The sequence below is a fragment of the Alligator mississippiensis genome, chromosome 9 (assembly GCF_030867095.1).
Source record: "Alligator mississippiensis isolate rAllMis1 chromosome 9, rAllMis1, whole genome shotgun sequence".
Lineage (NCBI taxonomy): Eukaryota > Metazoa > Chordata > Crocodylia > Alligatoridae > Alligator > Alligator mississippiensis.
In genome coordinates, this window is record NC_081832.1 from 25,532,615 (window position 1) to 25,557,917 (window position 25,303).

General features: G+C 47.8%; 1 long non-coding RNA gene across 1 annotated transcript in view; it reads left to right on the forward strand.

Annotated features, from left to right (window-relative positions):
• The window catches only part of LOC109282432 (uncharacterized), a 107,335-nt gene that overhangs the window by 71,111 nt on the left and 10,921 nt on the right, over positions 1-25,303 (forward strand). The gene's annotated exons all lie outside the window — the stretch shown is intronic.

The window sequence follows — 25,303 nt, forward strand, 5'->3', positions numbered from 1 at the left end:
CGCCTCTCATATGCAGTCCAGATTCTCTTGGAAACACTGTGAAAGGGGGATTTACAAGAATAAAAGGGGAAGCTTAATTAAATGATGGGATCTCTTTTCCCCTTTAATACTGTGAAACTGTTATTATAGCAGGTGTTTGAAGCCCTTAAATTTATCTCCTGGCCATCTTTAAATCTTAAATTTAATCCACTAATATGCTTAATAATCTCCTATTGAATTTAAACTGTTATTAAGCACTGTTTGGGGGACTCATACATTTCATTCCTGATTATTTTCTTTGGAATAGGTGGTGCAAATAGCAGTGCTTACAGTTAAGTTTTCCCAGTGCTCATGTTATAAGACTCTGTCTTCATTTGATTAATCCTTTGCCAAACTTTACTATTCAGGCTGAAAGATTCCAGGCTGGGTGTTGGCTGCAGGCTAATTTTATTTTAGCAAGTTTCAGTCAAAATAGTTCAGCTGTTTACAAGTATGGGATTAAAGAAAAAAGTCAATTTGTTCAATGAGATGCATATAGAGACATCCAGGATGAGTGAAATAAAAGACAGAAGAATAATCTGTTTAGCAGATAGGGGATTATTTGCTGATCACCTCATGGAAGAGCAGTCATCTGCCTCAATCTAAATTCCCTATCCACTGAGCTCAGGAACTTCTACATGATGCTGGAGCTTATAGAAAAACAACAAACACAGTGGTTAGGACATATCTCTACTGTTCCTAGGAAGAGGCAATGAAGGATGGCAGTATTCTGACACTTCCTTCAGAGGGGAATGGAGGCATCAGTCTGTTGACCTGAATCCTCACCCCAGGTTTACTCTTGCTTGAATTGAAAATCTAAGACATCATAAAAAGGCTTCCGAAACACATGTGACTTTCTGCTTATTAGTCTATGATGTGCATCCTCATGAGGAATAGTGGTGCTGCCAGATATGATCCTCAGTGGATGAGAAGTAACTGAGAGACCTTGGGAGCAAGGGTGAAAGAGATGCTATGCACGGGTGATATTCTCATCAGTCCTCCCCTTGATGTTAAGGGCTCAAGCTGGGGCAGATAAATGTAGGAGATGAATGACTGGTAGCACCAATATGCTGTCAGAAAAGGGCTTTAACTTCTTTGGCCATGGACCAGTGTTCCCCAGAAATTAGGACTGCCAGAAAGAGGTAGGATCTGTCTGAAAAAGAAAGGGAAAGCAACCTAGTAAGGAGGATGTGAGATGATGTCTGAAGTCGGACAGTGACAAAAGACCAAAGATGATTAAGAAGTAGGGACAAAAAATGGCTGGAATCTGGGATGAAAATGGGAAATCACCACCACAATAGGGTCATAAGAGAGGTAAAGAGAAAATAAAAAACCCCAAACTCTTGACTACCCAAGGGGTCTTAATAATGCCAAGAATGTTTAGAATAACCAGTAATAAACTAAAATGCCACCACACAGAAGCAACTAAAACTTAATGGGCATCATAGAGATTGATGGAATAAACTGCAGGCCTGGAGTACTGGTACTGAAGTGGGGAAGTAGGAGGCACTTGCACAGTACATCAAATACATTAAACATATTAGCTCTGGACTTCAGGAAGAGTTGAGTGATAGGGTTGATGAATGTTTCTAAACAAAAATGAAATGGGGTGGGGTAGGGTGATGGCATGGCTGGGATTCACTACAGACCACCTAATAAGGAAGAAGCAAATGGAGTTTTTTTCTGAGCAACTAACATAAGCATTCAAAGGACAAGCTGTGGTGGCAAGGGGGGGCTTCAATTATCTGGATCGGTTGGAAAATACAAAATGGCAGGACACAATGCATCAAACTTTTTTTTAATGTGATAGGAACACTTTATTTCATAACATGCAGGACATTAATGGGAGATGCCTGTTTTAGATTTAATTCTTTTTGTTAGGGCATTGTGGGCTGAAAATCTAAAATTGGAATGTAAAATGGGTGAAAATGATTGCAAAATGTTAAAGACAGGTCTAACAAAAGAAAGGAGTAAAAACAGAAGAATGAAGATGATAGAATTGACAAACAGATTTATACAAAATTGGAAAAGCACTGGGTAAGGTTTTCTAGGAAGATAATCTAAGGCAGTGGTTTTCAAACTTTTTTTGGCAGTGTGTCCCTTTATCTGCAAAATAGTGCTTCTCAGGCCTGTAACAGAAGCTCCTAAGCCCTATTACAACAGGGGGTGCAGCCTACAGAGTTACAGGCTTCAGAGTCCCAGCTTGTAAACTGCATGCAGAAAAATGGGGACCCACTGATTAGATAATTAGCCACATCTGTGCCCTGTTGTGAGAGAGAAGGGGTCAGGTGACCAGAAGGGGCAGAACTGAGTGAAAAGCCCGGAGGGGTTGAACCTGAGGACTGGCAGTAGTCAATGTTTTAGGAGAGCCTTGGGAAGGCAACCTAGTTTTGCAGATATGGGCTTTGTTTATGGGTTTTATTTGCTGGGGTATGGGGTGGCTTATGGGGTGCATGGTGGCCCATGAAGGGCACCTGGCTAGGGGCACTTTATTTGGAGTCTGAGCAGACCCAAGAACAGAGTGGGGGGAGCAGGTGACTAAGCTGATGGAAGGCACTTGAGCCAAGGGGCTATGCTAAGGTAGGGCTGACAAGGGACCCAGTGGACTAAAACAGTTGGCAGAAGTCAATGGAAGGTAGAACCCCACTACTTAATTAACATCAAGGCTTAGTAGGCTAGAATAGGGCAGTATCCTAGGATGTGACCAGAGTGTAATACAGGCTTGGGGGTGGCTGCCAGAGTGCAAAGCTACTTTAGAGGTGGAGCCCGACAGTGCCCTTACACCTGATGCATCTCTGTATGTTCATTTTTACATTGAGTATCAACAGTGATGTCAACATGTGGCAATGCCATCATTCACTGCATGTTGATCAATCAGAAGCTCCACCATTAATAAAATATAGGCATTTAAGGTGATAAATACGAGCCAACCTGGATTTGTCAAGAACCAAGCATATCAAATAAATCTAAGTTCATTCTTTGATGAAATAATTGGCTTAATCAGAAAGCAGTAGATACATAATACCTTGACATTTTCCAACATGACATTCTCATAAGCAATTAAGAGAAATGTGATCTGTATGAAGTCACCATTAGATAGGTACAGTACTGATTACACAAAGGACGTCAAAGAGCATCTTTCACTTTGTTGCTGTTAAACTGTAACGGCATTTCAAGTGATGTCTCACATGGGTCCATCATGGGCCACATTTTATTTAGTAGTTTCATTAATGACTCATATGATGCAGTGGAGACTACTGACATACCATTTTCAAATGAAACCAAGGGGGGAGAAATTGCTAGCACCTTGATATAAAGGATTACAATTCAAAAGTTAGAATTCATATTTAGAATGTAATATTCAAATAATTTTAGAAATTGGAGAAATGATCAGACAACAAGATGAAATATAATAAAGACAAAGGCAAAGTAGTACACCTTTGTATACCTAGGTAAAGTACAAAGTAGTACCCTGGGGGACTCACTGCCCCCCCACCCCCAGCACTTGTAGGGACATGATCAGGAAAACCAAGGCGGCAACTGAGTTTAGGCTAGTCATGGGAGTCAAGGACAATAAGAAGTCCTTTAGGTATTTAGGCAGTAGAAGAAAAAGAAATGGAAGTGTGGGACCTCTGCTTAACACCTTGGGTTATCTGGTAACTGACATTCAGGACAAAACTGAACTCCTGAATTCCCACTTTGCTTCTGTATTTCACCGGACCAAGGGGAAAGACAAGTGAGATAAGGCTCATAGGAGGCATGCCGGGAATGACAGCCTCTCCACTGTGGATGCTGAGTGGGTACAATACCAACTAGAAAAGCTAGACATTTATAAGTCAGCAGGTCCAGATGGACTTCATCCGAGAGTGCTGATGAAATATAATAGACCAGTGCCTCTATCGGGCACTGGACAGACCGCAGTTGGAATACTGTGTTCAATTTTGGGCGCCACACTTCAAGAGAGATGTGGATAACCTGGAGAGGGTCCAGAGAAGGGCCACTCATATGGTTAAGGGCTTGCAGACCAAGCCCTATGAGGAGAGACTGGGGCACCTGGGCCTCTTCAGCCTCCGCAAGAGAAGGTTGAGAGGCGACCTTGTGGCTGCCTATAAGTTCATCACGAGGGCACAGAAGGGAATTGGTGAGGTTTTATTCACCAAGGTGCCCCCGGGGGTTACAAGAAATAATGGCCACAAGCTAGCAGAGAGCAGATTTAGAATGGACATTAGGAAGAACTTCTTCACAGTTAGAGTGGCCAAGGTCTGGAACGGGCTCCCAAGGGAGGTGGTGCTCTCCCCTACCCTGGGGGTCTTCAAGAGGAGGTTAGATAGGCATCTAGCTGGGGTCATCTAGACCCAGCACTCTTTCCTGCCTATGCAGGGGGTCGGACTCGATGATCTATTGAGGTCCCTTCCGACCCTAGAATCTATGAATCTATGCTGAAGGAGCTGGCTGAGGTCACTGTGGAACCCCTGGCAAAGCTCTTTCAGAATTTGTGGTGCACAGGGGAAATCCATGAGGATTGGAAGAGGGCCAACATTGTGCCCATCTTCAAGAAGGGGAAGAGGGAGGACCTGGGCAACTATAGGCCAGTCAGCCTAACCTCTATCCCAGGGAAAATCCTGGAAAAGCTCATTAAAGAATCTGTGCGATATGCTTGTGAAAGGAAGGTAAGATTCTGAATGACAGCCAGCATGACTTTGTCATGGGTAGGTCTTGTCTTACCAATCTCATCTCCTTCTATGACCAGGTCTCTCACCACCTAGACATAGTTTCATAGTTTCATAGTTGGTAGGGTCGGAGGGGACCTGAGGAGATCATCTAGTCCGACCCCCTGCTGTGGCAGGAAAGAATACTGGGGTCAAACGACCCCGGCCAGATGTTCATCCAGCCTCCTTTTAAAGACCCCAGGGTAGGAGCCAGCACCACTTTTTTTGGAAGTTGGTTCCAGGTCCTAGCCGCCCTGACAGTGAAATAGCACTTCCTAATGTCAAGCCTGAAACTACCCTCCACTAGCTTTTGTCCGTTGTTTCGTGTAACTCCCGGAATTGCTCGGGGGAACAGGGACTCTCCTAATGCCTGCTGGTCCCCCTTGACTAGTTTGTAGACTGTCATTAGATCCCCTCTCAGCCTTCTCTTTTGGGGGCTGAACAGGTTCAGGTCCCTCAGCCTCTCCTCGTAGGGCCTGCCCTGCTGACCCCTGATCATGCGGGTGGCCCTCCTTTGGACCCTCTCCATATTGGCCACATCCCTCTTGAAGTGCAGCACTCAGAACTGGATGCAGTACTCCAGGTGCGGCCTGACCAGTGTTGCGTAGAGGGGGAGGATCACCTCCTTGGACCTGCTTGAGATGCATCTGTGGCTGCACGACAAGGTATGGTTGGCCTTCCTGACTGTGTCCCCACACTGTTGGCCCATGTTCATTGTGGCATCAATGGTGACTCCAAGATTCTTTTCTGTCTCAACACTGGCAAGAAGGGAGTTCCCCAGCCTGTAGGTGTGTCGCTGGTTCTTCCTCCCCAGATGCATTACCCTGCACTTGTCAGTGTTGAACCCCATCCTGTTCTCTTCAGCCCACCCCTGTAACCTGTCTAGATCCACTTGTAGCCTGTTCCTTCCTACTAGCGTACCCACTTCCCCAACATCTTAGTGTCAGCTGCAAACTTGCACAGGGTGCTTTTTACCCCCTTGCCCAAGTCACTGATGAAGATGTTGAATAGTGTGGGCCTGAGGACCGAGCCCTGGGGAACCCCACTGCCCACATCCCTCCAGGTCGAATAAGACCTGTCCACCACCACCCTCTGGGTGCAGCCCTCCAGCCAGTTAGTGACCCATCTGACCGTGTAGGCATCAACACCACTGTCTCCTAGTTTCTTACTGAGAATGGGGGAAAAACCATGTTGAAGGCCTTCCTGAAGTCCAGAAAGACTATATCCACTGCGACACCTGCATCCAAGGACTTGGTGACCTGGTCATAGAAGGCCACTAGGTTGGTTTGACAAGACCTGCCCCTAATGAACCCATGCTGGTTGCCCCTCAGCATAACCTCCCCTGCTGGCCCTTCCTGGACATGTGCCAGGATAATTCTTTTGAAAAGCTTCCCCAGGACTGAGGTAAGACTCATGGGCCTGGGAGAGCTGGCCCGTGAATCTTACCTCAGTCCTGGGGAAGACATGAGAGACAAGGTAGACATTATAAACCTAGACTTTCAAAAAAGCTTTTGATCTAGTATTCCACAATATCCTTGTGGGAAAACTGGAAGATTGTAGGCTCAGCTGCTCGATGGGTCGGTGGGTGGGAAACTGGCTACAGGGTAGGACCCAGAGAGTTCTCATGAACGGATCTGTGTCACCCTGGCATAAAGTGGCCAGTGGTGTCCCTCAGGGGTCTGTGCTTGGACCGGTGCTTTTCAACATCATTATCAATGATTTGGATGGGAGACTGAAAAGCTCACTGGCCAAGTTTGTGGATGACACCAAGTTATGGGACAGTGTGGTCATGCCAGAAGATAGGTTGCAGACCTGGAGAGTCTAGAGAGTTGGGCAGACTGGAACCGGATTAAGCTTAACATTTCTAAGTTTAAGGTGCTCCATCTGGGTGCAAACAACCCATGACATACATACAGGCTCCGTGGTGACAGCTTGACTTGCACTACAACCAAAAAGGACCTAGGGATACTGATTGACCATTGCATGAATATGAGCCGTCAGTGTGATGTGGTAGCCAGCAGGGCAAATAACACAATGGCATGCATCAATCAATGCATCTTGTGTAAAACTAAGTAAGTGATACTCCTACTGTACTCAGCACTGGTGAGACAGCATTTGGAATACTGCGTCCGGTTCTGGGTGCCACACTTCAATAAGGATGTGGAAAATCTTGAGAAGGTCCAGAAATGAGCCACCCGTATGATCAGGGACTTGCAAGGCAAGCCATATGAGGAAAGGCTGAGGGACCTGGGCCTCTTTAGCTTAAAGAAGAGAAGGTTGAGAGGGGATTTGATAGCAGCTTACTGCTACATCAGAGGGGTGCATCAGGAGCTTGGTGAATAATTGTTCACTAGGGCACTCCTGGGGAAGAGTAGGACCAATGGATACAAACTCCTAGAAGGTCGCTTCAAGTTTAATACCAGGAAAAACTTCATGGTTGGGGTGTCCAGACTGTGGAATAAACTCCCTCCAGAGGTGGTGCAGTCACCTACCCTGGTGATTTCAAGAGGAGACTTGACAGTCACCTTGCTGAGGTCACTCGACCTCAGTTGTCTTCCTGCCCGGGGGGGCTGGACCTGATGACCTGTGAGGTCCCTTTTAGCCCCTAACAATCTATGAATCTACACCTAGGAAGGAGAAATCTAAGGAGTGAAAACAAAATTAGGAATAACTGGTTGTATAGCAGTATATTTATAGGAGGACCATAATCCAGGGATGACCATGCTGCCCCCTGGTGGCCAAATGGCCACTTTCTCAACCTGATTTTAGGTATCCTCCCCTCTTCCATGTCTTGATTTAATGGTTAAATTATGGAAGGGAGGCTGCCTTTTAGTCCTAGAACCAGCCCTGGTCTTTTCTTTGCCAACGGATCCCTTCCTGGGCCACACTAGCCTGAGCCTGGTTTATCTGCAGTTGGGTCATTCACACCTGTATGTGCCTTGAGGCACCTGTTGCCTTATGGGCTTATTATGTGGCTCCAAACTGCCCCTTACACCACACCCAAGTATTACAGATGTTGCCTCTCCAATCAGTCCCTTTGTCATGACCTTGGCCTGCTCAGCCTCCACCCCTTTGCTCTAGCTGGGCCTTCTAGCCTTGGCCCATGGTACTGAACCTGGCTCCTAGGCACCAGCTCTGCCAATTTGAGCTCTTGGGGTATCTGCCCCTTGCCTCTTGCTCTGTGTCCCTGGCCCCAAAGTCCATCACTCACAGGCTATGGATCTCTGACCCTTGCTTCCCCTCTCACAGTCATCTCTGTCAGCACTGTCCTGGGGGGGCTCCTCCCCTTTGCCTCTTGCTTGGGGTCTTTGGCCTCAGAGTTCACCCCTCATGGGCCATGGATTCCTGACCCTTGTTTTGCCCTTCATACCTATGCCTTCTCCTTGTGTGCTTTCATCCCTTCAAAGCAATGCTTGTCTCCCTGACCCCTGTCTTCAACCTGTAAGCACTCTGGGCCCTTGGGCCTGGTCAGTGCCTCAAGCCTGAACCCTGGCAGTGCTCAAAGCAATAATGTATCTCTGAGGCACTAATGGGATCTCCAGGACCACCCCTCACAGTCCCACCCAAACCACTTGTGTAAACTACAACACAGTGCAAAAAAACCATTTGGCTACTACAAAACCCCCCAAAACAACAAACTATCCCTCACACTGGGTCTCAACATAAACATCCACTCCCTATCTGAACCACCACACTGCCTCCCATACTGGGCCCTACCTCCTCTCCCATCAGCAAGGCCATCCCCTTTAGCCTCTCTGCTCCTGAGCAACTTCCCCTGTGGCATACAGAACCAGACTGCCCCACTCCAGCCCAGGCTTTTATTTTGCTTAAGCCCTGCTGACTTCTAGTCAGGTGCCCCATCAGCTGACCCATCTGCAGGACTGTCTATTAACACTAGCCTTGTTGGCTGCCTTTGTCTGATTCACAAAAACCCTTCCCTTAAAGGAGCCGTTCTGCTTTTCCATAACAGGGTATGAGTTCCCTGTTAGAGACTGGAAAGGATCTTGGGTGCTATAGAGAATCACAAGCTAAATATGATTCAGCAATGTGATGCTGTGGAAAGAAAGGCACATTTCATTCTTGAGTGCATTAACAGGAGTATCTTAAGGAAGATGTTTAATGTAATTATACCCCTTCTATTCATCCCTCATGAGACTTCAGCTGGACTAATCAGGCTCCTCTACACATGCAGGGAGGTTGCTCTAACACTTTGTAATTACAGTGTGTCAAAACAGACTCGATTAACCAAGTCTGTTGGAGAGTGGTAATAATCACGCTCCAGCAGACTCCAGTGTCATGTATCAGCGGCCCTGTGCTGAAAAATGGCAGTGGGACACTTTAAACCAAAGCTCGCTCAAAGTGCCCCACTGCCATTTTTCATGTGACACTCTGGGTGCTCTTAATTAGCACAGCTCTTGGCACTGTGCTAAAATTAAACTGCCCCCCCCCTCCTGCCTCCCTAAGCATGTCTATAAATGCCCATTGCGTTCAGATCTGGCACCACACAAAAGAAAGATTTAGACAAATTGGAGAGAAACCAAAAGAGAGCAACACAAATGATAACAGGTTTAGAAAACATGACCTATAAGGAAGGATTGAAGGAATTAGGTTTGTTTAGTCTAGGAAAGAGAAGTCTAAGAAGAGTCATGATAAATGTCTTCCATTATATAAAAGGTTGTTATACAGAGGATGGTGATCAATTGGTTTCCATAGCCACTCAGGGAAGGACAAGAAGAAATCAGCTTAATTTGCAGCAAAGAAGATTTATCTTAGATATTAAGAGAAACTTTTAAACTAGAAGGTACTGAAGCATCAGCACAGATCATGCACAGAGATTGTAGAAACACTTTGAATGGTGTTTTTTTAAGAACAGGTGAGACAAGCATCTTTTAAGGATGATCTAGGAATGCATGTACTTATATCCTGCCTCAGAGTGGCAGATTAGTTTAGATGAGCTCCCTTCCAGTCCTACATTTCTGATTCTTTGTTGTTTTACCCAAGTTAGAAAAATGAAGACAGCTGATTAGATGAGAAGCTCAATAGGATTCATCTTCTGGAGCAGGAAATGAGGCAGAGGGCTCACCTTGAAATCAGGGATGTGAGTTTTGTTTTTTGCCTTGACAAGTTGCTCAAAGTTGGACAAATAATAAGCCTCTGGAAATATCCCAGTTTGCACATGTTCCGTAAAGACCTATTAGGGTTTACCTGCTACATTCTCTGAAAATTACACCTGCATTGAGTATGGCCCATCCCTTATTCCTGACCCGATTGCCCATATGCTGAACCCAGGAACACAAAGGCTGTAGGGGATTTTTAGTGCAATTGCTCTTCCCAAAAATCAGGACGCATTATGTCACCAAGCACCTGGATTGAGAGCAAGTAGTTATGCTCTGCTTACATGCGGGTACTCAGACAATGAGGAAGCTAAGGGGAAAATAGTCTGATATGGCTATGAGTAGGGTGTGGAACAAGGAGGTTATGGGAAAGAAAGAGATACAAGGCAAAGAGAAGTCGGGGATCAGGCTTGATGAAGCAAACAGGTTAAGAACTAGAGGGCAGAGGGAGAGAAGGTGATGTGATTCTCAATGAACAGCTGGAGCAGGTAGTATGGGGAAGGTCTGAGCCATACAGGAAGGTAGGAGTCAAGTACAAAACATAGGACCTTGGGACAGGACAGAAGATGGGATGGGGAAGGACTAGAAGAACCATGGAGGAAGAGAGAAAATAAAAAATTAGATGTGTGTGAGAATTGGCAAGAACTATTAGGATAAGACAGCAGTACCAGAGTAAGACAGGCAGAACCTGGGAAGTGGATGGTAAGAACAGAGTGGGGCAGAGAGAAGCTGTGGAGATGGAAAGCTATGTAACTCCTAGAGCACAATCTCTCCAGAACCTTGGACTGCATATTTTGGACTAAGTCTCTACATATCTTTCCTATATGGAAACAATCACAAAGAATTTACTCAGGGCAGCTGCATAAATGAAATAATAGTTTTCTACAGTTATTGGTTATTAGTTTATTCACATCTTAGAAAATTGTACCATAGATCTATAGGTCCTGTCCCTGATGATGAACCATGTGAGAAGCCCATTTGGTTTTTACTGGGTGATATACAGTATTTTCCCCCCTCAATATTTACATCTTTAAAAGAACAAAAAAACATAGTTACTTACAGGCAACCCCCACAAACAAACAAGCAAACAAACCCTACATTAAAACATTATTGTGGTTGCAAATTCAAGCATTCAAAACTTTGAAAACAACCTCCTCACTGAGCCACATGTCCCTTACGTGTGACTTCCTGGTCTTACAAACCTCTCTCTTGTGGTTGTCCAAAGGGTCAGTTTAAAAAAAGAGAACCAGAGAGTAGCCTGGAGAATGCATGACCTATGGTTAGTGGCCTACCAAATTTGAGGGGGCTGTACCCCCCCCCCCAATTTTATGGGCAGAATGTGGGTCCTGGAAGTCATTTTGCGAACAGTGCAGCAGCCCCTGCCTGCCCCATGATGCTGATTGGCCAAGGGGGCCTGGTGGGCCCACCCCTCACTGCTGATTGGCTGTGAAGGCTGCTTGTAATGCAGCCCCGCCCCTCACCACCTATTGGAGATGAGCAGGGCCACACAACAAGCAGCCCTCACAGCCAATCAGTGGCAAGGGGCAGGGGCAACAGACATCTTACCAGCAGCCCTTTGAGCAGGCAGCAACCCCTGCCCCTCTGGCAGGCTGCCACAGCACCCTGAGGACTGCTGGCTCCCCCTGGGGAGCCAGCATTTTATTGTATGTCAATTTTCTTTTTTTTTTCCTGTGGATTTCATTGATTTCACTGTCATTGCCCAATTTCACAGGCAATGGTGGGTTTTCCAAAATCTGCAAATTTTGCAAAATCATGATTTTGGTAGATTTGAATTGTGTCTTTGGGTACATAAGTGGCAAAGTTATTTCCCGGGTTTTCAGTTTTCAACCTTAGCATCTCTGGAGTGTATCTAAATATTGGGTTTCTGGGATGGAAGGGTCTGCAGTAGGGCTGTGCAAAATTTCTCCCCCAGTTTTGTTTTGACGCTGTTTCAACCCGTTTTGAGGTTGAAAGAGCAAAGTTGAAATGGAGAAGATATGGTCAAAACAGCCTAGAAACAAAACAAGGCAAGTCAAAACATTTTGCCGTTTTGATGCTGTTTTGACATTTCACCCATAGGCTATAATGGGGAAGGACAAAACAGCCTGTACCTTTGTCATTTCTGGCCTGATTTGGATGAAACATGCAGGAATGGTAGCCCCTTCTGAGGGCATGAAACCTGCTAACTATTTTTTCCCTGTGTAGTGTCACATAGGGCTGGAGCTGCTCTGCTGATTCCCTCTCCTGGCCTTCTACACCTGCCTCCATTACTCACCTGCCACAACTTCAGTCTGACTGTATATCAGGTGGTGGCAGGTCCCTGCCTCCTGCCCGCTAGGGCTGTGTGAAACAGCACCGTTTCGTTTCAACTTCCGTTTCATTGTTTCAATGGGAAAGGATTTTGTTTTGAGTTTCATTTCATTTTGAAAGCGCTGTTCTGTTTTGTTTGTCGAAACCGTTTTGCGGTTTTGATGCTGTTTTGAAGTTTCGCCCATAGGCTATAATGGGGAAACATGAAACTGCCTATAATTTTGTCATTTTTTGGCAGATTTGGATAAAAACAGCAAGGATGTTAGCATGTTCTCAGGGTATAAAGCCTGCCCAGTTTCAAGGAGGCAGGTATAGGGGTTTATGGGAAACTGCACTTCAAACACTTGAAAACTTCAGACACGGTAGCCCCTGCTACAGCCACAAAACCAGCCAGCTTTCAAGGAGGTAGGTGCAGGGGTTTCTGGGAAACTGCATCTCAAGCTGCTGACAGACAAAACTCATGACATGGATGACACTGTGTGCATGTTAAGGTGTGCCCTCACTGGCACTGAGGCCTCTACATGACACAGTAGTGTGCTCCAATGAGGTCTCGTTCTCCCCTACAGCCTCATTCAGTGCACCACTTTAAATAACAACAGGTAATAACAACTTAGTGAGCAGCACAGTAGCAACAGCAGCATCTCAGGCAGCCAAACTGTTACATAGGCTTTCTTTCCTTGCCTGCATGGGTTTCTTCTCCAGCAGCTGCCAGAGAACTCTCCTTGCCAGTACCAACCCTGGGGCTTAGATATTCCCAGAGCCCTGAGTCCTTCTGCTTAGGTGCTAGGGGTGTTGGTTTAAAGACATGGCACTGGCAGACAAGGTTCTTTGGGTCAATCTAATTTGGTATCTTTTAGCAGATCAACTGAATAGTTACAGAAATATATCTTAGCAAGGTTTCAAATTGAAAAACCCTTCATCAGGCTGAGGAAGAACCTGCAGTTGGTGTGTGTGCTGTTTCTGGATGCATGGAAAATATGTAGGACACACGAAGCAACAATTGCACACCAGAATGAGCACACATCGAAAGTCTATCAAAGACAACAACAAAACATCACCTGTCTCCAGTCTCTCAGACCTGATCCTCAAAGAGAATTTACAAAGCACTTTTCACAGACAAGCCTATAAATTGCACTTCATCAACCTCCTAGGCACAGAAACTCTTGGACTCAATATAGACATTGGAATTCTGACACCTACAACCTGCCAGACATCTGACTCTCCAGGTACCTCTCCACTTTTACCTGTGCTGCTACATCCCCCTTCCTACCCCACCCCAGGGTGTCCCTCACCCCATGATGCCTCCATTTCCATTTTCACTGACTGGATTTATTGGAACTGTATGCCAACCTCTGGCTTCTTTACTATTCTTTCCATCCAGGAACAGCACACAGACACACCAACTTCAGGTGCTTCCTCAGCCTGACAAAGGGGTTTTCAACCTGAAAGCTGGCATCCCAGGCAGCTAAGATGAGCAAACCTGGAGCCTCATAACTCCATTGCAACCAGCAAGCCTCAGGCCTGTCAAGCACATGATGGGTCTGGGCATGGTCAGCCAGGACTGTGTGCGTGCATGTGGTGGCTGGAGGTTCTGGTGCCTCCTACCCCCACCTCCCACCAGGGGGTCCTGCCATTTCCTGGGACTGCCACACTGCCGGCAGACCCACCAAGACTCCCAAGCTCAACAGGGACATGTTCTTCCCCTGCTGGCTCATGATGCAGTGAGTGCCCCCTCCAGCTCTGAGATTGTGGCATTAAATGGTTTTAAAAAAATGAAAAAAGGAAATAGGTGCAGACAGAGTGAGGAGAGTGGCATCCACTCCATCTGCACCTGGAGCTTGGGGAACCCCAGCAGTGGGAAGTTCATTTTGAGGAACACCAGCTGCTCCACCAAACCAGGATCCAAGCAGGTGCAGTGGGGTGTCACTACATCACCAGCAGTGCTGAACCCCCTCTTGCTTGAAACACTGGTCGGTGGACAAGACAGGTGCTTGTGGGCAACTGTGGCATGATCTGGCCACATCTGCCTGTGGCTTGCCCAGTAGGCCAAGGGGTCACACAGCAGCAGCTCCACATCCTCGGCAAGATAGGCAGCCACCAAGGCCTGAGCACTACCTGTCTGATGGTGGGGGCTCTGGACCCCACCATAGAAGCCATGCCCTTGGCCCACATTAGCAGCACCTGTTGTGGAGGAGGAGACTGGTTGGTGGATGGCATGCTGGCATGGGACAGTGGATCCCCCTCTTCCATGTCCCCTGCCTTCACCGTTCTGCCTCCCTGGCTCCCTTCACCAGCACCTCCATCCACTAATTCAGGCTTTGGCTGTTGAATACGCTTCCCTTCACCCTCGGGTCGCACATAGCAGCCAACATGTGGACTATACAGGACCACAAGAGATCAAGTCATTTCCTGATGCCCTCCTTCAGCCATTTCACCAGTGCCTGAATGGCTGGTGACAGCAGCTTGCCCCATCTAGGAACATTTATCCCCTGGAACTTCTCCATTTGGTTTTGAAGTTCCCTCACTACAGGAATTACCTGGTTAAGGAGGGCATCACCAGTACTGAGGGTCTTGGTGACCTCGAGGAAGGGCTTGAGGACCACCAAGATGTGGGAGACAGTATCCCACTCAGATCTGTTAAGGAGGCTACTGATTCCAATCTGTCTGAGCAAGGTCATCTCATGGATGGCCTTCTGCTGCTCCACCAGCTTCTCTAGCATCATGTATGTGGAGTTCCACCGAGTCTCCTCATAATGCATGGTTTTGTGCCTTGGGATGTTCAGCTCTGCTTGTTATCCCACAGCATCTTGACCCCCTTGATGCTCCAGTGGAAGTACCTTGCTGCATTTTTAAATGAGCTTGCTGGTGGTGCTGGCACTGTCACTGGTTGCTTTGTCCCCCTCCAAGGAGTCCCTGACTATGAGGTGAAACTTGAGTGCCACACAGTGGATGTCAACAAAGTTGGCATCACAGACTGCCTTGACCATATTGGCCCCATTGTCGGTGGCCATGAACCTGTGGGTGAGCTTACCCTGCCCAACAAACCACCCCTGTGCCAAGGGATTCATGGCCCCCATAATCTTGGTTGCTGTGTAGGACTCATCCATCACCTCGGTTTGAAGAAGAGCCCACCGATGGCCTGACTGGTTGCACCAGTGCCCTGTGAGGTAGAGTTAAGCAAGATCTCCACCCTGGCTGCTTCAGATGTGTGAGGTGAACTGTAAGACCACTGTGGACCTGCCTTGTGCAGCTCCTCCCTCAAGTACTCCTTGCATGCCTCATATAGGGAGAGCACCACCATCCTGCTAAAGGTGGTGTGTGCAGGCACTTGATATGATGGGGCCATGAGCTCCGTGAGCTTCCTGAATTCTGGCCACTCAACTAAGACCTAGGGCTGGCCATCCACAGCAAGCAGCTCACCAGTGCTCTGGGTCATTTCACTTGCCTTTGCAATGAGCCCCACTTTCTGTCTACCTTTTCCCCACTGTTCCAGGATGGCCTGCCTCTGCTTTGGGGGGATGAAGGCTTTGGAGTGAGAGGGGGACTTCCCTTTGGGCATGCTCCCACTGGTGTCAGGCTGAGGAGGAGCAAGGGCAAGGGGGTGGTGCCTGCAGAGCTGCATCAGCATCCCTGTGGTGCTTATGTGTTTCATTCCCTTGCCCCGGCTGATTTTGTCTCAGAAGTGCTGATGGTGGTTGGGATTATGCTTGGTGTTCTTGGAGGGGATGCAGACTCAGGCACAGGCAGTGGCACTGGCACTTCTCCCATTTCCTTGCTGCCTGTACTAGTGGAAGCCTCATGCCTGCTTGTTGCAGCAAAGAGGCTGTATCTCAGTTTGGGGGGATGGAGAACTACCCCCTCTTCCACCCCTCCCTGAAGGCTTGCCAGCTGCTTTTCCAGCATGCTTCATGTCTGTTTCATAGTGTCTTGTCTTTATAAAACTATTAGGCCTGTGCAAGTCAGCAGTGATCCAATCCAGCTTTGGATCCAGCCACTTCAGATGGCCACAATCCAATCTGGACCTCTGGATTGATTTGCCACTTCGATCTGGCTTCAGAGCCGCTTTGGAGATCTGGCTGTAGGTTATAATGAGGGATGAATGAAATAGCTATAACGTTGTTATTTTAGTCCAGATTTGGGTGCAACTTGTAGAGCTGGTAGCCTCTTCTGAGAGCATGAAGCTTGCCAGGTTTTAAGAAGATCGGTGCAGGGGTTTGGGGGAACTGCACCCCATATTTTTGAAAGCAAAACTCCCATCACATCTACATGTTATACCACAGGGGGCTGAAAACTACAGAAGTGGTAGCCCCTGGTGAGGCCACAAATCCTGCCAAGTTTCAAAAAAATCAGTGCAGAGCTTGGGGGGAACTGCACCCCAAGCTGCCGACCTATCACCTAGACAAGGGAGAAGAGATTGATGTTATATATCTTGACTTCAAAAAAGCCTTCAATCTGGTATCCCATGATCACCTCTTGGCAAAACTGGCCAACTGTGGCCTCGGGTCCACCATGATCTGCTGGCTGGGAAATTGGCTCTGTGGTCAGACCCAGAGGGTGGTAATTGACTGAAGTCAATTGTCATGGTGCCCTGTGACCAGTGGGGTCCCCAAGGCTCCATCCTTGGACCCATATTGTTCAACATCTTCATTAATGATGTGGACATTGGAGTCAGAAGCGAACTGGCCATGTTCGCCAATGACACCAAGCTCTGGGGCAAAGCATCCATACCTGAAGACAGGAGGGTGATCCAGGCTGACCCAGACAGGCTCAGCAAATGGACGGATGAGAACCTGATGGTGTTTAACACCGAAAAATGCAAGGTTCTCCACCTTGGGAGGAAAAACCTGCAGCAACCTTATAGGCTCAGCAGTGCTACACTGGCTAGCATTAGAGAAGAAAGAGACTTGGGGGTCATGATTGACCACAAGATGAACATGAGCCTTCAATGAGATGCTGCAGCTAGTAAAGCAAGCAAAATGCTGGCTTGCATCCATAGATGCTTCTCAAGCAAATCCCAGGACGTCGTTCTCCCGTTGTACTCAGCCTTGGTGAGGCCACAGCTGGAGTACTGCATCCAGTTTTGGGCCCCACAATTCAAAAAGGATGTGGAGAAGCTTGAGAGAGTCCAGAGAAGAGCCACATGCATGATCAGAGGTCAGGAAAATAGACCTTATGATGACAGGCTGAGAGCCATGGGGCTCTTCATCCTGGAAAAGTGCAGGCTCAGGGGTGATCTGATGGCCACCTATAAGTTTATCAGGGGTGACCACCAGTATCTGGGGGAATGTTTGTTCACCAGAGCGCCCCAAGGAATGACAAGGTTGAATGGTTATAAACTACTGCAAGACCATTTCAGGCTGGACATAAGGAAGAATTTCTTTACTGTCCAAGCCCCAAAGTCTGGAAAAGCCTACCATTGGAATTGGTTCAAGCATCTACATTGAACACCTTCAGGAGAAATTTGGATGCTTATCTTGCTGGGATCCTATGACCCCAGCTGACTTCCTGTCCCTGGTTGATCTTCCGAGGTCCCTTCTAGCCCTTATGTCTATGAAATCTATGACAGGAAAAACTCATCATGTGGGCGGGTGCTTGTGCAATTGCGTCTGTCTTGGGCAACAAGGAGGGGTTAAATCTAGTGCAGGCCTTAGTGCTGGGCCCTGCCTGGCCACGAAGCCTGCCAGCTGTGTGTGTCTCACTGGGGCAGTCTGTCGTCTGGGGCCCTGCACCCCAAGCTGCTGACAGGCAAAACTTGTGATGTGGGTGGGTGACATTTTGTGTGTGTTAAGGTGCACCCTTCCTGGTGCTGAGGCCTCTACACAACATGGCAGTGTGCCCCAGTGGGGCCTCCTCCTCCCCTACAGCTTCATACCCGGTCCTCCACTTTAAGTGACAACAGGTAAAATAACTGTGCTGGCTCAACACCAGTATCATCAGCAGCAGCATCAAAGGTACCCAAACAGAACTGTCACGGAGCCTTTCTTTTTATAAAGGAATTGACAGAAGTAAAGTTGTTGTGTTGGACTTATGATGTTAATCATGATGTGTGATGGCTTATCTTGTGTTTTTGTGTCTATATGTGTATTATAAAAAAAAAGGAGTATTTAAAAAAATGTATCTTTGGAAGCTTTAGGGTTGAAAACCCCTTTGTCAAGCTGAATGGTTTGCATTGTAATTTGTTCCCTCTCAGGATCAGGCCTGAGAGACTGAAGGCAGAGTGTTTTTTGGTGAGGAATGTGCCCCCACATGTAGTTGGGTTTTGCTGTTTTTGATAGATTCTGGTGTGCAGTTTGTGGGGATACTGGAGATAGTTGGCAGGTTTTGTGTTTTGAGCTGCAGGAAGTTGGCTTCAGTTCTGGTGATGAGGTTAGGTGCTTGTTTGAATGTACAAATGAGTTTTCAGAGCTGGGCCTATGAACTGCACTTCATCAGCCTCCTAGGTAGTAGGTACACAAGCTCATGGACTCAATATAGACAGTGGCAGTGGAATTCTGGCACGCTGTGACCTTCCAGACATCTGGCACCCCGGGCGCCTCTGCACTTTTACCTGAGCTGCTACATCCCCTTTTCCCTCCTATCCCCCACCCTAGCCTGTCCCTCACCCCCTGACGCCTCCATTTCCATTTTCACTGACTGGCTTTCTTGCCTGCATTGTGGGTCAGGCCAGTCTCTGGCTTCTTTACTATTCCTTCCATCCAGGACCACCTGCAGGTACTTCCTCAGCCTAACAAAGGGGTTTTCAACTCTAAAGCTGGCATCCCGGGCAGCTAAGCTGAGCTCACCGGGAGCCTCACAAGTGCACTGCAACCAGCAAGCATCAGGCCTGGCAAAGACGTGACAGGTCTGGGCATTCCCCAGCCAGAACTTTGTGCGTATGTGCATTAGCTGGAGGGTATGGCACCTCCTACCCACCTTTCACCAGGGGATCATTGATCCTGGCATTTACAGGGCTGCCATGCTGCCAGCAGTCCCACCAGGCCTCCCTACCCTGGTAGGGTGCAGTTTTAGTGGTCATGCCCAGGACCTGGGATCTCCTCCTTCCCCATAGCCCGAGTCCCATACCTCCAAGTTCATCCTGATGGGGGAATGAGCTCAGCAGGGACATGCTCTTCTCCTTCTGGCTGGTGATGCAGTTAGTGCCCGCTCCAGCTGAGAATGGGGAATTACTTGGCTTTTCAAAAACTCAAAAAGGGAAATTGGTGCAGATGGAGTGAAGAGGGTGGCACTCAGTCTGTTTGCAGGTGGAGCTTGGGGTACCCCAGCAGCAGGAGGTTCACCTTTAGGAACATGAGCTACTCCACCAATTTAGGATCCAAGCAGGTGCGGTGGGGTGTGTTCCCTCTCACTTGGAACACTGGTCAGTGGGCAAGACAGGTGTTGCTGGGCAACTGTTGCCAGAGCCTGCCACATCTGCCCGCGGTTTGCCCAGTAGGCCAAGGGGTCACAGTCCAGTGGCTCCACATCCTCAGTGAGATAGGTAGCCACCGAAGCCTCAGTGCTACCTGCCTGAGGCTGGGGTCTGGTGCATTTGGACCCCAGCATTGAAGCCATGCTCATGGCCCACATTGGCAGTGGCTGGCATGGAGGAGACTGGCTGGTGTTGCTGCTGGCACCAGTGCTGGTGCTGGGAGTGCTGGCATGGGAAAGTGGATCCCCCTCTTCCACATCCCCTTGCCTCTGCACTTTGGGCTCCCTGACTTTGATCACCAGCACCTGCATCCAGTGATCAAGGGTTTTGGGTCTGCCAGTGTACATGCTCCCCTTCACGCTCGGGTCACACATGCCCACCATCATATGAACCGTACTGGACTGCAAGGGATCCAGCTATTTTCTGATGTCCTCCTTCAGCTGCCTCACCAGTGCCTGCACATCTGGTGACAGTAGCCTGCCCCAGCCAGGAACATCGATCCCCTGGAACTTCTCCATTTGGTTCTCCAGTTCCCTCACTAGGGGGATCACCTGGCTGAGGAGGGCATTGCCAGTGCTAAGGGTCTTGGTGGCCTCAAGGAAGGGCTTGAGGACCACCAAGATCTGGGAGATGGTATCCCACTCAACCGCTGATCCCAATCTCCCCAAGCAAGGCCATCTCATGGATAGCCTTGTGTTGCTCCACCAACCTTTCAAGCATCAGGTATGTGGTGTTCCACCAAATCTCCACATCCTGTATGATTCTGTGCTGTGGGAAGTTCAGATCTGCCTGTTTCTCCCTCAGCATCTTGCCCGCCCTTGATGCTGGAGTGGAAGTAGCTTACCACCTTCCTGCATTTCAAAATCAGCTGGCTTGCAGCAGTAATGGTGGCGGCACCATCACCAGCAGCTCTGTCCCCCTCCAAAACATCCCTCACTATTAGGTGCAGCCTGTGTGCCACACAGCAGATGCCAACAAATTGGCATCACTGACAGCCTTCACCATATTGGCCCCGTTGTCAGTGATCATGAACCCGTGGGTGAGCTCAGCCTGCCCAATGAGCCACCCCTGCACCATGCGGTTCATGGACCCCATGATCTCCCTTGCTATGTGGGACGCATCCAGCACCTTGGCTTGCAGTAGAGCCCACCGATGGTCTGACTGAGTCTACCAGTGCCCTGTGAGGGAGAGGTAGGCATGATCACCACCCTGGCTGCTCCAGATGTTGGAGGTGAAGTGCAAGGCTATCTGCAACCGTCCCTTGCACAGCTCCTCCCTCAAGTACTCCCTGCATGCCTCATACAGGGAGGGCACCACCGCCCTGCTATAGGTGGTGCATGCGGGCATTTTGTAAAATGGGGCCAGAAGTACCATGAGCCGCCTGAACCCTGGCCACTCCACTAGGAAGAAGTGCTGGCTATCCAGAGCAAGCATCTCCCCAATGCTCTGGGTTATCTCCCACGCTTTGGGAATGCACCCCACTTTCTGTCCACCATTCCCCCACTGGTCCAGGGTGGCCTGCTTCTGCTTTGGGGGTAAGGGGTCTTTGGAGCGAGCGGGGGACTTCCCTTTCAGCACACTCACACTGGTGCCAGGCTGAGCAGCAGAAAGAAGGGAAGGGGGTGGTGCCTCCTCAGATGCAGCATCATGGCTGTGGTGGAGAAATGTCTCACGTCTTTGCCACAGCTCATGTGGCTTTGGCAGTGCTGGCAGATGGCAAACCTGGGATCATCTGCCATCTCAAAATAATCCCACACTACACTATTCCCCCACTTCTGAGTTGAGGGTGAGGATCCTGCCTTTTCCCCCTTCTCAGCAGGCTGAGTCTGAACAACAGGAAGAGTTGCCTCAGTTGAGCCACTTGCCTTCACAACCTCAGCCTCCTCCGAAGTGCTGCTTTCCGGAGGAGACCTGAGTTTAGGGGAAACTTAAGGGGTGTGGAGCACAAACTCTGATTCCCCCTCAGTCCAAATAATTGCTTGAGCCAGCACGCTCAGCATCCCTGGTTCCAGATCCAGATCCTCCTCTGGCAGTGGGAGCCTCATGCTGACAGCTGAAATTGGGGTGGAGAAGTCAGTGATTCCACTGCTGGTGCCCGCTTCTGGACTGAGCAGAGGTGGTGCAGGTAAAGGGATGTCATGTGCAGACACTGCTCCCACCTCCTGGCTTCCACTGGCAGTGCTGATGTCATGGCTGCTCAGGGATAGAATGCATCTGTGTTTGGGAGGGGGCTTGCAGCTCTAGCTCTCCCCCTACCCCCTCTCCCTCCCCTGCCAGAAGACCTGGCACCTGCTTTTCCAGCACACTTCATATTGATCTTTCCTGTGCTGCAAAAGGTCTGTGTGTGTGTGTGAAACTTTTTGTATATCTGTCTGTCTTGTTCTCCTGTGAATACCAGTGTCTTGTTGTGCTCTCAATATATGATCTGTGTGTCTTCTTCTGTAAATATCTGTCTTGTTGTGCTCTTAATATATGATCTGTGTGTCTTGTTCTGCTGTGAATATCTGTCTGTCTTTCTGTGCTGTGATTTTTTTCCTATATTGTGTGTGCGTGTGTGTGTGTGTGTGTGTGCATGCGTGCGTGCGTGCATGTGTGCAAGCAATCTGTGCCACCCTGCTCCGTGCTAGATAACACTGGCTGGGAAAACACACCTTTTTTTTTGCAAAGTTTCAAAAAAAAAAAAGCAAATATAAAATCAAAGAAATAAATTGAATTGTAATACTAATAATAATTGAATAGAATAGCTAAGCTAAGCTAAATCCTAACCACTCCTTCATAACAAGAAAAAGGAGCAGGCAAGTCTCAGTCCGAGTGTTCCTCTCTCACACAGCTGCTGACAGGGAATGAGCTGCAAAAGGCACAGAAGGGCTGGAAACAGAGGCTTTTATGCTGTTTCTAGTCCCACCCCACAGATGCTGCCATTGGAAAGGTAGCCAGGGAGAAATCCTTCTCCCTGGCTACCTACAGACATGAGTCTTTCCTCCTGCTTCCCCCGCCTCCCCCCCCCCCCCCCACTCCCTGTCCTGCCCCCACTCCCCCTCCCTCTTCTAATTGTGCCTCAAAATGGTCAAAGCAGGTCCAAAGCATCCAAAGCAGATCTGAAGCACTTTGAATACCCCTGACCCACTTCGGATACCATTGCTGGGACCCCGCTTCAATCTGGATGTGCTGGTTTGGATACTGAAGCACCTGAAGTGGCTCTGGATCCGAAGTGGGATCTAAAGACTCACACAGCACTAAAAACTATATAAATGTATGTCTGTTTTCCTATATAAATTCTATATTATAACATGCTTGCAATATAATAAATTAAATAAAAATATATAATTTTATTTGTGTTTTTCTATATAAATTCTATGTTGTAATATGCTTGCAATATAATAAATAAAATAAAAATACATAAATGTATATTTGTGTTTTCCTATATAAATTCTATAGTATATTATGGGGATGTGTGAAATAGGCCATATTTGATTCAGATTCAGCCCAAATCAGGGGCAGTGATTCGATTAGTTAATTCGGATCACTGTCCCCAATTTGATTTGACTGAATCTGAATGTGAAGATTTGATGCTGATTCAGAGAATCAGCAATTTGGCCATAGACACAGCTTTACATTTTTTTCCTACATACGTTAAGGTACCAGGTGCAGCTCATGAATGCTGCAGTGCTGGGGCAAATGGTGTGTCCCACAGGAGCATGAGGGGTCCCCCTGCATGCTTGGTGGTGAACCCAGAAGTGGATGGGAAGCACATCCGGTCCACTTCTGGGTCCACCACTGAGTGTGCTGGGAGGCCCCCCTGCAGCCCCCCAGCTCAGTGATCAGCCATGGGGGGACCCCAGATGCCCCTCCAGACTCAGGAGGCACTAGTCACCGAGCTGGGGGGTGCAGGCACACTCCCTGGCGGACCCGGATTTGCACCAGAAGTGCTTTTGGTCCACTTCTGGGTCTGCTGCCAAGCCCCCTGCACTTCTGTGGGACGCTCCATCTGCCCCACCATCACAGCATTCACGAGCCACCTGCTATACTGAGGTATGTAGAAAAAACATTTAAAGCTGTGTCTATGTCTGAATTGCTGAATCTTTCTGAATCTCTCTGAATCAATTTGGAGGGTTCTGATTTGATTCGGAGAGAGTAAAGGGTCTCCTGATTTGACTGAGATTCAGAGTCAGCCATTGAATTGGGCTGAATCTCCACCAAATCAAATCATGAACTGAAGCTTCGCACAGTCTTAGTATAATATGCTTTCAATATAATGAATAAAATAAAAATATATAAATGTATATGTGCATTTTCTATAGTATAATATGAAATATAATAAAGAATATAAAAATATATAAACATATATTTGTGTTTTCTTATATAAATTCTATAGTATAATATACAATATAATTATGGAATTGAAAATAATCAATTAATGAATATAATAATAAAATCAAAGGGTCTAGAAAGAAAGCAAAAGGTATTGTGGAATCCCACTTGCTAGGATAGCAAGTAGGAAATCAATGGTAGTAGTAGCCTTTGTTGTCTAATGCTCCTGAGCTTCTGGAAGACAGCTCAGTAACTGACCCCAAGGCAGAAAGCAGGCCAGTTCAAACAATGCTGCCTTTTATGTTGTTTTTACATCCCTCCCCCAGAGAACTGGGATTGGAAGGAACCTCAGGGAAGGATCACAGTCATTGGCCAGCTACACACTTAATATCAGAGCAGTCCTTCTCCCCTCTTCCCCCTCCCTCTCCTTACTTTCTGTTTCCCTGCAGGCAAGCCCAGCTTCAGCTTCAAAACATGAAACATTTTGAAACTTTTGAAATCTTTTGACTGCCCTCAATTCCTTTTGAGGCTGTTCCGAAGCCTTTCATTTCATTTCGATCTCACTGTTTCAGGATTGAAATGAGTTGAAACAGCATCGAAATGAAACAGACGGTGAAATTTCATACAGCCCTACTGCCCCTCTGTGAAAAGATCAAGAATACATACCTGGAGCAGACTCGTAACCAGGGGAGTTTACCCAGCCATGGTGGCATGGCCATGCTCCAATGGGAGCTCCCAGTTTCCCCCGGCACTGATTTATTACTTCACTGGGTGAGATGAATGGGGCTAATTAAGTGGTCCAGGGCTATTTCTGGTCCTGGGAGACAGGACAAGGAAAAATGATAGAGGAGAGAGACAGGGGCAGGCAGATAGGGTGAATGCCAGTCTGCTGCCCAGAACTGAAGTACCCAGAAACAGGGCAAAAGACCTGTAAGGTCTTGAGAGCTCAGAGAAGCTCACACACCTAAAAAAAAAAAAAATAAAAAAAAAAAGGAAGAAGACGCTTCTATGTTAATTGCCACCGCAGGCAGTTAATTAAACTGGTGCACCATCAATTACTGAAGAGGGAAAAACAAAACAAAACACTTGATCGTGGGTCTGGTGATCAAACACTCATGAACTAAGGACAAGGGGGAAGAGAGAGGCTGTATCTGAGTTCCCTGCAGCAGGGAAAGTATCACTGGGTGGACAGCAAGCTGACTGGTGCTGGCCTTGGGGAAGAGGAAGGCCAGTGAATGGTAACGGGATGCAAAGGCCCACATCCTTACACAGTAATATCATGACAAAGTAGTGCATTGGCCAGGAATTCTCATAACAGCCAAGGGGAAGCTGAAAATATGGGAGTCTTGATGGCGGCTGCAGCGAGAACAGATCCTATTCAGCAGATGCTACATTTGATGAGGCAAGTCCTCCAGCAAAAATAACAGTCAGCT